The sequence below is a fragment of the Tupaia chinensis genome, unplaced genomic scaffold, assembly GCF_000334495.1.
Source record: "Tupaia chinensis unplaced genomic scaffold, TupChi_1.0 Scaffold000557_1, whole genome shotgun sequence".
Classification (NCBI taxonomy): Eukaryota; Metazoa; Chordata; class Mammalia; order Scandentia; family Tupaiidae; genus Tupaia; species Tupaia belangeri.
This window is the reverse complement of record NW_006160069.1, coordinates 2,797,899-2,813,520: the sequence shown is the minus strand read 5'-3', so window position 1 is coordinate 2,813,520 and position 15,622 is coordinate 2,797,899. Positions and strand designations below refer to the sequence as shown.

The following is a 15,622-nucleotide window of genomic DNA, read 5'->3' as shown; positions in this document are numbered from 1 at the left end:
GGCCAGAGAGACCTCATGGAGGAAGTGTCCTTGGAGTTAAGTCCTAGTGACAATGCATGGAAAGAAGGAAGGGATCAAGAAGATATCCTGAGCACGGCAGTAACACAAGAAGCCATTTGGCCAACTGTGGGTTTGGACTCCTGGATCAGCTCTGAGGTCACACCAGGAATGCAAATAGGCACCCACGATCCTCCAAAGCTGGAGGACTGGACAAAGGGGATCGTAGCATAACCAGACCCTGATGAGTATGGCTCTCACTCGCTCTCTCTTTCATGAGTGTACACACACTCACTATAATAAAAAGAAAAGAAGATACCTTGGAGGAGAGGCAGACAGAAAGTTGCAGCATTCCTGGGGTTTGTGAGAATCAGTAAGGAAGCCAATGTGACTGAGAGAAATAAACAAGAACTGGGTGGTAGAAGATGAAATTTTAAAATGTACAGAATGCAGACATTTATGAGAATTTCTAAATTACAGTTGACTTTTGGCTTTTATTCTGAATGAGATGGGATGCCATTGGAAAGATTTGAAAAAAAGGAATTATGTGATACACCCTATATCTTAACAATAGTTTTTTTTTATTATTTTGTTAACTTTATTTATTATTATATCATTATTATTTTTCAGTTTGATCAGAGAGAGACAGAGAGAGAGAGAGGTAGTGAGAAAGCAAGCCACCAGGTCCAAGACTTGAACTGTGGTCGGCCATGTGGGAGTCCAGCACCCCCAACCACCACGCCACTTGCCAGCCCCTATCTTAACAATAGTTTATAACAGTTATGCTGCAGATAGACTTGTGGTTCTGCGTCAGGTCCAGAAAGAGCAGTGACTTTGCCCACCCAGTTATCCAGTCGAGAGATAATGGTGAGCTGAGTGAGAGTGGAAGCTGTGCACATGGAGAGAAGGTCATTTAGAAGACAGAGCTCACAGTATTTGTAAGTAGATTGCTCCTGTGTTATAGAGAAAGAGAACAGCCAAGGAGATGTGCTGGGCTGGGATCCATTACAGTTGGAGGGTTTGGTGCCATGCAGGTGTTCTATAGGCTAGGAAGTGCTAGTTGTAGGTGGGTGTTTGTGGAAATGGTTTCCTGATTGCTTCATTTTTATCAATGAAATGGAAGAGATCATCAGCTCAGTGTGCAGAGAGGTCAAGAAGTTTTAGAAACTTGTTTTATAGATTTTCAAATCTGTGTTTATATCTTTCTTCCCTGAGCAAATGAGACAAGGGGGAGGTACCCTTAAGGGGTCTTTATGCCACAATTGACCACAGCTCCATCTAACCCCAGGTCATGGACATGCATGAATCTGGCATGCTCCAGGTTTTCTAGGGACACAAACCTGGAATTTTCCCATGTGGGTTGGCTTCATGGAGCCTTCTATTACCATTGCACCACTGTCCAGTCCCCTTAGAAGTTTCTGGAAAGAGAACAAATATATATAAAATGAACAATGAGGAGACTAAAAGAGAAAATGAATCATGGGAATATTGTATGATTACTTCATTGCAAAGGTAAGGATCTTGCATTTAATATAAGATTAGACAGCACAGCTTTGTGTTTAGTTCCAGTTTTATAAAGGTGAAAGTACAGGTGTAAAGTATTTGGATAGCTGGATTTAACCAGGATTAGGGTATTGACATAGTATTGACTGTGGGGATAGAGGACAAGACACATAAAAAGTATATGCAAAATAAATTTTACATACTTGCCCATAAAATTTAGATTGAATGGTACCAGCAGTTGGAGTAATTACTATGTTGCTAAACTCCCTTGTAGACAAGTGCAGTTTGAGTCCTAGACCCGGGGACTTAAATTCACATCAGGCACATGTGCATGTGTGCCCACCCAAGATCCCGAGAGGAGGATAGAGGAGAAGGGATTGTGACATGGCCATCCCCCCTGGGGGGTGATTTCTTCCTTTCTGTCTCTCTGTCTCTCTCTGTCTTTCTGGAGAGTGCATGTGCCCTTTAGTGAAAACCTCTAAAAAAAAAAAAAATTTAGATTGAGTGTGAAGAGCAGTATAAACATTTGTCTGAACAACCATATAGTTTATTATCTGTTGATTATTTTACTGAGATAAAAAGTTTAAGTCAAAACTCTTCTGGAAAAACCTGAACACATGGTGACTTGAACAGTAGGAGATATGAGGAAATAAGAAGGCAGTAGAATTAACAGTTATGAGTCCATGTGCGGTCAATGGATTTGTGGAGTCAGAGTGCTAGGAGGAAATGAGCTAGAAAAGAGAAGAGTGAGGGTCGGAAGGTAGCAGACTCAAAATTGATAGTGTGGAAAGTCTATAGTTGCTGTTAATAACTGTTATGGTCTGAATGTTTATATCATCTCAAAATTCATGGTTGGAACCTAATCCCCAAAGTGGTGGTATTAAGGAGAGAGGCTTTGGGAGATGATTAGGTCATGAAGACTCTGTCCTCACAAGTAGTATTGGTGCCTCCATTTAATAATAATAATAATAATAATAAAGCCCAAGGACTACTTCCTATTTTCTGTGGGTGTTTGTGTCATGACCCTGGCATGATGAAGGCCTCTGTGCTTTTAAGTGGGATCCTTTTTCCTTTCTCTGCTGTTCTGGAATTCTTCTGGATTTGAACTAGCTGTGACTTCAATGCGTTCTAACTATTGATTGGTAATCAGAATAAAAAGAAAGCCCTTTGATAATGACACAGAAGCTAGAATTGATGACATGCACCTGAGAAATAATTATCTGTAACAAGGATGCTATCAGTTAACTATGTTTTCTTATTCCGTCATTCAGTGTGGGATCAAGAAAAGTGTGCTCAAAGAGAATAATGCTGTCATATTATCTGAGATCAGTTATTGACTAATGTTGGATACTACCTATACATTTCAGGTGTGTTTCTTTGTGAAGAGGCTTGTAATTCCATCCTGATGCCTTTTGGAATGAATGGGTGTGATGCCAGTACCTGAGTGGTAGTGCTCAAGGAACAACAGGAATGTGACAGCCGTGAGGTCACTCATGAAGTAAAAAATGCAGGCCTCACGTTAGTAGTGTTAACAAGGAACAATTACCCATGAATCATGCACCAACAATGCCTATATTATAACTTCCTCTCCTCCCTATGACGTAGGAACATACGGTGTATACTTGTCTGGAAACCATTTCCCGTAATGCTATTATTCTTTCTCTCTGAGGATGAGTAGCAGCTATCTATTACTCATTAAAATACTTTCTGGAATTTCAGATATTATGTATCTATGTCATATGTAAACGTTTTCATTAAGTCAATTTTAAGGAAAATTGCCATTCTAACTTTGTGTATGAAGTCAAGTTGATAATAAAGCTACTACTCTAAGAAAGTTTGTCTATTAAAAAAAAAAAGCCTAAGGGAACTTGTTACTCTTCACTATATGAGAACATTTTTTGAAGATGCCATCTATGACGCAGAGTGCAAGCCCTCACCAGACACTAAATTTCCTAGTGCCTTGATTTTGTATTTCCCAGCTTTTAGAATTATGAGAAATAAATTCCTGAGGCCTAGTGAGCTGTGTTTGAAACATGAAGGCATCACACTAATGAACAGATTAATGCTTTCTCATGAAACAAAGTGAGTTCACATTCTCCCAAGAAGGAGTTAGTTTCCATAAGAACAGGTTGTTAGAAATAGAAGATGACTACCCTCAAGTGTCTCTCTTGCCATGTGCCTACCATGTCTACTTCTGTTGGTCATGCAATGACAGCTCCACACGTTTGGACTTTCCAGCCAACAGAATCATGAGCTAAATAAATCTCTATTCTTTCTTTTTGGGAGACAGATTTTGCTATAGTGCATGTGCACTCACTGGAGAGACAGAGAGAGAAAACAAGAGATCAACTCTCAGGGGAGATGGTCATGCCACAATCTCTTCTCCATTCTCCTCTCGGAATTTGGGTCATGCATGAACACATGCCCAGCATGAGTTTCAAATCTCCATGCCCAGGACTCAAACTATGGTTGACATGTGGGAGTCCACCACCTTAACCAATACAACACCTGCTAGCCCCCAAATCTCTATTTTTTATAAATCACCCAGTCTCAGGTATTTTTATCACCAATGCAAAACAGACTAAACCACTTGATAAGTCAGACCACGTTAAATGAGAGAAATAAAATGCCACGTAGCCACTTCAAAGAGACCAGCCTTCTGAGTCTCTTCGACCTTTTGGGTTCTATAAAAGTCATTTCTACTTGCTTGATATCTATGTGTCATAGAGAGTGGACTTGAACTATCGTGGAGATCTTAGTCTTTAGAAGCAGTGGCCTTCCTTCTTGTTTCCTGAATGTAGCCAGGATCACTGAATAGATCATGGTTTCATGCAACATTTTCTAGACTTCCTTGAAGTTAAACTGAGGAAGCATGTCTAATTTCATTCAGTAGATTGTAAGTACATGTTTTATGAGTAGAAGAGTGGTGTGTAACTGAGACAAGATTTTAACTGAGTCAAGCCAGTTAAAATCCAGCACGCTTCCCTTCTCTCTTTCTTTACCTGATGGCAATGACTGTACGAGCCTCATGTAACTACTCAGAGAGCCAGTAGCACTTTATCAACACCAGGCAAGTGACAAAATAAATTTTTGATGTGTTTTGTCTCTCAAAGACAGGGAGTTAGTATCATAGCGTAGCCTGAGTTATTGTGAATAATGCTCAACATAGAATAAAGTGAATGGGGATAGAAAACTCTTGAAAGCAGAATCTCACTTGCTTACTTGTCCTAACTTCTTAAGTACTCTTTCATTGAATTGCCTATTACAAAGAAAATAGCAAACAACTTTCACTTGGGTTTAAAATGTTAAATATGTTATAATATCTTTGATTAAGTTTGTTTTGCATTATAAAATAATATACCAAATTTAAGGGAAACAGAAAACTGTATCTGTATTCTCACTATCCTAAATGTTACAATGACTACTATCTAATACTTTTTTTCCATATATTTTGAACAGTCTTACAACAAAATTTTTATTTCTTTCCTACTTAACACTGTCCTTTCTTTTGTAGTTTCTTTCATTTTCCTTTTGATAGCTGCATATCTTTTTGTTCCAAGTACATTTTGTAATTTAATTAACTACTTTCCTTTTTACCAAATATTTAATTACTATATAAAAGAGACACATAGATATTTTTGGAAATAGTTTTTTTTTTTTTTTTTTTTTGGAGGAGATTTTTGCTATAGGGCGCGTGCGCTCGCCAGAAAGACAGAGAGAGATAGAGATATAGAAAGCGAGAAACCACCTCCCAGGGGGGGATGGCCACGCCACAATCCTTTCTCCTCCATTATCCTCTCGGGATCTTGGGCATGCATGCACACACGCCCAGCGTGAGTTTAAGCCACCGGGTCTGGGACTTGAATCACGGTCGGCTACATGGGAGCCCAGCGACACAGCCATTACACTAACTGCTGGTCCATAGAAATAGTTTTCATCCATTATTTTTATTCACCCCTTTTCTAAGTTTCTTAGGATAAATTCCCAGGGGGAAGAAAGATTAGTGTTTAATGAAAACATTGCTTCCCTATGTATCGGCATGTCAATTTTGTCTCTATCTTCTTTGCTCCTTGTATTATAATTTAAACATTTTCTTAAATATTAATATTGAGACTTAAATATTAATAAATGACACTTCATTGCTTAAATTTAGAATCTGTATTTTCAGAAAACACTTTCTACCTTATTTATTTGTCTTGTAATTTTTACAAAATAATATATTAAGCTAAAAGTCATTATGTTAATAAACTAATTAATGTCCTTTGAGTTGACATATTTATTTATGTTTAAACTAAATATTTTCTAGAAGAACTTATCTTTGATTTTCTATTAGTGGCCCTGGTAAAAACCACACAGAGAAGCAATACGTATTGCTGCATGTGTAGAAGCACATGCCTTGAAGTAGTTGCAAGATTCCGTTTTGTCTTTCATTGGAGAAAGTCATTGAAACTTTTAAAATGTGAGCAATATTGTTACTTATGTAAGTATTTTATTAAATGTAATACTATTGGCAGCATCTTTTGGTTCATTCTTAAATAAAAATGTATATGCTTTTTAATAACTGTCAACTAATATATACCACTGCATAATAAATTAAATTACTTTTGAGTTAAAAAACTTTACTAGTACCTAACAGTTTACTTATTTTAGAATATTGAAAACCATTTAGACTGAAACCCTAACTCGATGAGAAGGCAAATATTTGGATGACTAATAACAGCAAAGAAAAAGTTCAGGTTGGTTACCTCTGTTTTTTGCTTACTTAGACAAATAGAGTGATAAAAATAAAGTTCTGTCTGTGTCAAATGTATGGTTATTAATTCAGTTTTAGTTATTCTTTGGAAAAACTAATTGTCTGTCTCTGTACTTACTTGCAGGGAACAAAACAAGATTAAATTTCAAGTTGCATAAATACACATAGATTTTTCATGAAGCTAATATAAAACAATTCCATACATTTGGAGGGACAGTTTCCAGAAGTGGTTTAAAGAGTAATTCTGCATCTTTATATGGCTCCCCATTGAACCTGTAAACTTTAATTCTACATGAACAATATTTGCTCTCCCTTGCCATATTTTAGAATTGTTCTGTTAGTACATAACTACAAAATTAGTGTAGTGGTCTAATATCTGCTTCGACAAATGGTAAACATATAAACAAATGGTCACAAATACATGTGCCGTCCTATTACATCCTGAAGTACAGACCCTGTGCAGTAACTTGCTAGATGATGGGTTATATGGAAGTATTTGTAAAATGAGTACTCTGATGTTAAAGTATGTGTTTTATTACACTTTGAAGAGTAGACAGATCATCTTAGATGCTGCCTCAGTCTGAATGCCAACAGGAATTGCCTGTGGCTGAGGCATTCCTTCCCACACAAGCCCCAAATACTAGGGCAGCTGTCTCTATAGCAAGTTAACATGTCCTTAAAAATGTCTCTTTCTTCTGAATGGCTAACATGAAGTTTAAAAAGAGTCACAGTAGGATGTGGGAAAGCAATAACACTAGCGAAAAAAAGTTGTGCAAACAGCTTTCACTCCATGTAATTTGAAATGCCTAACTTGGTTCACTGTTTCTTTTTCAATCTTTGATGAAGAAAAGAAATAAAAAAGAAAAGCAAAGGAAGGGAAGGGAAGAGAAAGAAAAGAAAGAAAAGAAAAGAACACCTATCAATGAGGTCCTTTCAAGGGATTATGGGGGAATTCTCATCCATCACTTCAGATTTGATGTTTTCTTAATTGACTTTAAGCAGATGTTACAGATAAAAAACCATCTGTATAACAATTGACTTTAAGCAGATGTTACAGATAAAAATTCATCTGTTTAATAGAAAATAAATTTGTTTCTAAAAATTTATTATAAAACAAATGCCATACTGTTTCTCCCATTATCCTCCACTTAGGCATTGAGACAGTGTTTCTCTTGGAATGTTTCCTGAAGAGTTCTTGGGAGCAAATTCTCTTTATCCTTTCTTAAGATTTCTTCCCTGAAGCAAGGTATGAAGGTTAGATAACATTTATGAGAAGACATCAACAAGTTCACAGAAAATTAAAGTATGAGTTTATTTTGATCCAAAAAAAAATTAAATCCATGCACAGCTTTTTCAAACTACTCATTTTTTTCATAAAGTTTTTGAAAGTCCTGATAGTTTGCACAGTCTTTGTTTTTTCAGTCAAAACTCTGAACTGACATTTCCTTGTTTCTAAAGGTCTCAGACTCCTATTCTTAATTGAGGTATAAATTTCCTCAGTTCAACACTCAATTTAAGATTCTCAATTTAAAATTAGAAAAATCATCTTGCCCCATGGCCTGGTGGTGAAAGAAAGCAGAACCCATATGGCCAATGATTTCAAATGACCAATGGTTCAAATCTCGGTCCTTGCAGCTTGAGAAACACTGTCAGAATGTATGTGCCCAAAATATCAACAGGGTAGAAAAATGGAGGAAAGGGGATTAAGGCATGTCCATCCCAATTTTGAGAGTCTTCTTTCTTTCTCTTTCTCTGGCAAGTACAGGCACCCTCTAGCATATTTTCTTTTTAAAGATAAAATTGAGAAAGTTACTAATTGGAAAATGTACCTTATTACCCATGTCAGTCATGGGAAATATTTAGAATAGGACCTGTTTGGCTTTGGAAACCGGTACCTTCCCAAACTGAAACACTTCATGAAGTCACTAAGCTTTCTCAGGAGCGGGCACACACACACACACACACACACACACACACACACACACACACCTTGCACTTTATTTACAAATGATCCAGCTGCTGCTCATCTTTTTCTAATTGCATAGGTTAAAAGATATTTATCCCTGAATTAGTGGCCTCTGAGTTTAAAGAGAAATATATGAGCTACTGCTTTTGTCCCAAGCATGACTATCAGCTTATTAAAATAAGATCAGTGTTACCAACCTGCTGGTTTATTAGGATGGCCATAGTAACTAGCACAGACGGGGTGGAGTAAATAACAGAAAGCTGTTGCTTCACAGTTCTGGAGGTTAGGACCCCAAAATTAAGATGTTGGGAGAGTTAGTTCCTCCCAAGAGACATGAGGGAGAACAGGTTCGATGCCTTCCCTCCAGCTTCGGGTGTTATCAGGCGATCTTGTTCTTTCTTGTGGCAACATATGTCCAATCTTCACATGGCGTTCCCTCTATGTGCCTACTGTGTGCAAACTTCTCTTCATAAGGACATTAGTCATACTGGATTTAGGGCCCACTCTAGTTCAGTATACCTCATTTTAACTTATTACACTTGCAATGACCCTATTTCCAAAGACACATTCTGAGACACTTGGGGCTATGACTTCAACATATGAATTTTTTTCTTGGCTAGGAAGAGAGCTAAATTTAACCTATAAATTGACAAATACTTCCTTGAGGGTAACAGCTTGATGCATTAATTGATCTTGCTCTCAGCTCTACAACTTTTTCTCTATTCCAATTACTTATGTCCTGAATGTTTAGAGCTCCAGTACATTGGTATTCTTCTCTATGAAGCCAGACATGTCAATTATTCAGTCAATAAAATACATTTAAAATATTTGTTTATTTATTCTATGAGAGAGAGGGACAAAAAAGCAGTACCTACAACAGGGTCTTAACTCTCAATCTACCCACAGCCACAGTCAGCCCTGAATCATGAGCACGTAGGTGCTTGGCATACAGAGTGGCCTCTGGACAAGAATTCTGAATGTTCCCACGTAAGTCATCCTCTCAGAGCCTTGACTTTTCAGCTGTGCTACTGTCTAGCCACTATATATGTGAGAAACTTTTCCAGGTGTTAGAGGCATAGTATTGAACAAGCACTAAATTCCACAAATTCTGATGAATGTACAGTCAAATTATAAACATCAAGAAGAAAAGTTTATAACAAAAAAATTAGATATCGAAGAAAATAAACTATTCTTCTTTTAGGCATGGGACACTAAGAAACAGGTCAAGAGCTTGTTTCTCTTATTTTCATGACTTCTCCAAATGTTTGTCAGTCTCAAGAACTATCCAATATTCCAAAGAATTAATTCTTAATGGAAGGAAACAGACTCCACAAGAGTGCATGTCAAGGACTCACTGAGCATCTGTGGGCCAGCAGCCACAGACAAATTTTTTGGCTCAGATTCTTGGATTATATCATTAAGATTTTGAGCAAATATTGCTCAGAAATATGAATGGAGAAGAGTTACTGTAGAAATGAGTTTCCCCAGATGTTTTGTTCTTTGCCACAAGCAGTTTAAGCAAACCATTCTTTAAGAGACAGGTTGGGATAAGATTCAAATGGACCACAGAATAGAAGGAAATCATACAAATGAGGATACAGGGGAGGAGCCCATTAAGTATCAAAAAATATAATAGCAACAAGAACACAGAGAGCCTAGGCAAGAATAAAGTCCCTGGTCCCATGGTTACTAGAGTTTCAGAAAAGCAGAAAAACCCAATTCTTAACCAACAATAAGTAGCATAACATCACTACTTGTCATATATTATTAAGATGCATTTATTAAAGAAGATATGTTGAGTTTTTGTTGTCATTTAAAAAAATTGTCATCCACGGGGTTTCAGAAAAGCAGAAAAACCCAATTCTTAACCAACAATAAGTAGCATAACATCACTACTTGTCATATATTATTAAGATGCATTTATAAAAAAGATATGTTGAGTTTTTGTTGTCATTTAAAAAAAATTGTCATCTTTAAAATGTGAAAGAAATGTTTCATTCTGTAAGAATAATCTAGAAGGGTCCTAGTATGTTGCTTCATTGGTTTTGACAGTTTCAACACAAGGATATCTTTTAAACTTTAAGAGAGTTGAATGCAATGAAAGGTATTCTCTCTTTAGAATTATTATTATTACTATTCTTCTTATTATATTATTATTTTAATTTGACTAGAAAGAGAGGGAAAGTGAGAAAGCAAGCTGCCATGTCCAGTACTCAAGCCACAGTCCATCATGTGGGAGTCCAGCGCCTCAACCACCGTGCCACCTGCCAGCCCCACTGTAAGACACAGAACTGAGGCTCATGTAGTAATCTTGACTGAGAGCAATTAAGAAGTGTCTATCCTCAATCTAAAAGAGAAATATTGAAAAATCACTAATATTGGAAAGAGAATGGAGGTACAATGTGTGCATATACTTAACTTGACTAAGTATTGTTAGATTGCTCTCCAAAACATGTAAACCAGTCTTTATTTCCACCAAAAACATAAGATTTGTTTAGTTTCATGTGACTGGGGACATGTGGTATGGCTACCTCTGACCAGTGAATTGTGAGCAGAAATGACATACCTCATTTATTTGCCCATAGAAAGCCATATCACTCTACTCCCAATTCTCATTTTCACTCCCACTCTCTACCCAAAATGCACTCCTTTTCTGATTGGGATGATAATGGACAATGTTTCATTGGTTGTGATCTATGAGCCCAGGTGGACATAGAACTACTTTAAACACTATGATGTATATGTAGCATGAGAAATGAATAAACTTTTCATGATTTTCAAAAAACATGAAAGATTTTGGTGTCTTTTGTCTGCATAGTATTAGCTCATTCAGATTCTCCGACTGCATCAACATTTGACATTAGCAGGATTTTTACTTTTTTTCAATTTAGGTAAATAAATTTATATTCTATTATTGTTTAAATGTGCACTCTTCTGATACCAAGTATTTGTTGCATCTATATAATTATAAGCTTTTCAGTTTTCTCTTCACACTTTCCTGTTTATGTGTATTAAGTCTTATCTTTATATCATTGATTTTCACAAGCTTTATCTGAGTTTTGTTTAGTGCCTTCTCAGTTTTAGATAACACGATTTTTTTTTTCCTATTCTGGTAACTTGTTTCTTTTTCTCTCTCTTTTATTTTTTTGTAGAAAATAAATTAACTTTTCTGTCATCAAGGTGTCATTTATTGTTTTATTTAAGAAATCTCTTCCCAGGCCAGCAATGGCTTGTTGCTTAAGGCAGCTAGGTTAGGTTTTTACGAAGTCAGAGAAATAAGAAAGAAGTGCAATCTGAATGTTGAATTACTTTTCACCTGAAATGCAGTAACAAAAACAGGAAACATTATCCAAGCAGTGAGTGGACCTCATATTTAATGTTCTCACTTCTTATTTTTTCACATTACCCACAATAAAAATAGTATTGCAAAGCACTAACCTGAGAGGATATTTGTCAGTGCTGTCCTTAAAATCTCCCATATCAAACCTAGTTTCTGTTTTTTTCCTTGTTTTTATTTAAATATAATGACAGATGCCATGGCATTTTTGGAATTATATTTTCCCCACTCTAGTGTTTGGTCACAATAATTCACTGTGCTTTCTTTAAAAGAATCAGATAATGTGGCACACTGTCACCGTGGTTACATAGTGCAGATTAGTATTCCACTTTGGATCCACTTCCTGCCTACATGCAAAATAGCTCATACATACATACAAACACACACAGCCTTGTATCAAGGGTATCCCTGACCCCAACAACTGTACAAGACTATTCCTTTCCTAACAATCACTAACCAGATCACTAACGTGCTTGTCCCTCAGTTAGAGTTAGAGAACACATTAACAGATTCCCAGATCAGTGTGGTTTTTACCACACTGTGCCATCTGTTTACCATTGAATTTTCCCTAAGACCTTCTTCCTACCACTTTTAAGAGACTTCATCAAAGAGACTATCCAACTTCTCTTTTAAAAATGCAAATGTTACAAATCATTTCACTTTAGCAATATATTTTATTCATCAAGTTCTGGGCTTTAAAAATTGCATAGCAAGGCAGAAACACCAACCGAAGAGGCAAAATGTCAGAAGCAAAAGTAGCCCGTTTTCATTATTGCTCTCATTTACTCATTCAGTGCATTTTCTTCTACTTCACAAAAGCTCCAGCAAACCATTTATTAATAATTACTAAGATATTACCTAGGAAACTTCATTTTAACCTCAAGTACATATGTATTTTGCGATTCTAAATTAACTCACATATCTTAAGCTCAGAGAATTAATACCCTTTGGAGGAATAGCAAGCATCATAATAATTGGTGAAAATATTTGGAGCGGAAATATTCCCCGAAACCACATTCTAAAAACATCCTCATGCTTGACTCTCACTGTGGAAGGAGTGAGAGCAACGGAAGAGAAACCTCGCTTTAGCATCAAAAAGAACAGAGTTCTAACAGCAATTATTTTAAGATAGGGTACAGAATGGTTTCTGTTTGCTATAGGGTACATGTGCTTGCCAGAGAGACAAAAAGTGAGAAATCATACCCCCAGGGGAAATGACCACACAAATCCTCCTCTCAGGATTTTGGGCATGCATGCACACATGCCCTGCATGAGTTTTAAGCCACCAGGTCTGGAACAAACTGCAGTTGGCCATGTGGGAATCCAGCTCCTTAAACACTAGGCCACCTACTGACCCCAGATATATATATTTTTTTAATTTTTATTATCATCATAATCTTCTTTATATTACATTGGATTACATATAACTTTACAGTGTATTACATTCCTTTTTCAAAAGGGAATGCCATGCATGTCAGTCAATACAGAGACATTAATCTCCCCGCTTCAACATTCAATATCTTTTCTGTTTTTCCCAATCATTATTATTATTCTAGTTATTTTTTAAAACAGTCAATCACTATTTCTCATTTTGCTTGTAAAAAGATTTTACACATCATGAATAAATATGGAATACTTCACGAATTTGCGTGCCATCCTTGTGCAGGGGGCATGCTAATCTTCTCTGTATCATTCCAATTTTAGTATATGTGCTGCCGAAGCGAGCACCCCAGAATAATTTTTTAAAGGCATGCTTTTCAGTGTATAATAATCAAGTCAAAGATATATACATATTCATCTTCTTCAATATTGAACATTACATTATGTTGTGCACATTTTATAATAGTCCTACTTATTATTTTATAGGTTTTTTGGGGGGAGTGAGAGGGAATATTTTTGTTGTAGGGCATGTGTGCTCACTAGAGAGAAAGAGATACAAAGAGAGAAAGAGATACAAAGAGAGAAAAAGTGAGAAGTCTCCCCTTAGGGGGGGATGGCCATGCCTCACTCCCTTCTCCTCTATTACCTTCTTGGAATTTTGGATATGCACACACATGCACCCAGCATGAGTTTCAAGCCACCAGGTCCAGGACTCAAAGCATCAAAAACAACAGAGTTCTTTTTTTTTTTTTAAGAATTATTTTATTTTACTTTATTCATTATTATCATTATTATTTTCCAGTTTGATCAGAGAGAGACAGAGAGAGAGAGAGAGGAAGTGAGAAAGCAGGCCACCAGGTCCGAGACTTGAATGAACCATGGTCGGCCATGTGAGATCCAGTACCTTTAACCGCCATGCCACTTGCCAGCCCCATGAACAGAGTTCCAATAGCAATTAGAATAGCAATCAAAGTATGATCAGCCATGTGGGATTCCAACGCCTTAACCACTAGGCCACCTGCTGGCTCCAGTTTTTTGGAAAAATGTCTTAAGTTGTCCATGTTGTTTACTCTGCTGTGGTACAATATCACATATTCCTTCTTCTTTTTCACATGTACTCTGTATCCATTAAAATTTTTCTCAATAAGTCCACCCCACTCTGCCACTGCAAAGCACTTTCTGGTATCTTCCATTACTGCTTTTATTTCTATGCTTTTGAATCCTTAATTTTTTGCCATAGAGTGCACACACTCAGTATATGTTAAGTGGGAACATATAAAATATTTGTCTTTCATAGTTTGGCTTATTTCACTTGGTGTTATATCTTCTAGATTCATTCACTTTTTGTCAAATGGTAAGATTTTGTTGTTGACAAGATTTTCTTTATGTCTGAGTAGCATTCCATTGTGTATATACACCACAGTTTCTCAAAATATTCACTGATTGCTGAGCACATAGGTTGATTTCATGACTGAATTATTGTTAATTATGCTCAAGAAACATGGGCATCCAAATGTCTCTCCAAATAAGTGATTTCCTGTCCTATAAGTATATACCCAGTAGTAGGATTGCTTAATCATATAGCAGTTCTGTTTTTAGATTGTTTTTTTGGGGGGGGAGGTTTTTGCTATAGGGTGGGTGCGCTCGCCAGACAGACAGAGAGAGAGAGAGAAATCGAGAAATCATCCCCCAGGAGGGATGGCCATGCCGCAATCCCTTCTCCTCCATTCTCCTCTCGGGATCTTGGGCACGCACGCACATGCACCCGGCGTGAGTTTTTTAAGCCACCGGGTTCGGGATGTGAACCGCGATTGACTACGTGGGAGTCCAGCGACATAGCCTTTACACTAACTGCTGGTCCCTGTTTTTAGATTTTTGAGGAACTTTCATATTGTTTTCCACAGTGGTGGTACTAATTTAAACTCTCGCCAACAGTACACAAGGGTTCCCTTTTCTCCATCAACTTATCAGCACTGTTGTTTATTTATTTATTTTGTTTTATAATAACCATTCTAACTGGGGTAGGGAGACACCTCACTAAGGCTTTGATTTGCATTTCTCTTATGATAGAGATGCTGAAAATTGACTCATATTTTTTTCTTTCGTATATCTTCCTTTGATAATATCTGCTCAAGTCAATTGCCCACTTGATGGGATCGTTAGTGGGTTTTTTTGTAGGTGAACTATTTGAATTCCTTATGTATTCTAGTTATTAATCTCATCAGAAGAATAGGATGTTTTTTTTTCTCATTCTGCAGGTTTCCTCTATAATCTGATTATTGATTCTTTTGCTGTGCAGAAGCATTTCAGTTTGATCTAACCTCACTTACCTATTTTTTGTGTTGTTGCTCATACTTTAGGGGTCTCGTTTAAGAAATCTTTGCTTACTCCAGTATCTTGAAGTTTTTCCCCTCAATTTTTCTCAAGTAATTTTATAGTTTTGGGCTTTACATTCAATACCTTAATCCATTTTGAATTAATTTCTGTATATGTTGAGAGATGGGGATCTAGTCTCATTTTCTGCAGATAGATGGATATCCAATTTTTCTAGCATTATTTTTATAAAATGCTATCTTTTCTCCACTGAATTATTTGTCAAAAATCAGCTGTTTGTATGTTGTTTGGGTTTACTGTTCCATTGGTCTATGTTGTTTTACCAGTAACATACTATTTTGGTTATTATGGC

At 36.7% G+C, this 15,622-nt stretch overlaps 1 non-coding gene across 1 annotated transcript; it reads right to left on the bottom strand.

Moving 5' to 3' along the window:
- Positions 1-13,177: 13,177 nt before the first annotated feature.
- On the bottom strand, positions 13,178-13,284 carry LOC114009534 (U6 spliceosomal RNA). Its single transcript, XR_003550936.1, has one exon. It is a non-coding gene; the product is annotated as a U6 spliceosomal RNA (small nuclear RNA).
- Between the last annotated feature and the right edge of the window lie 2,338 nt (positions 13,285-15,622).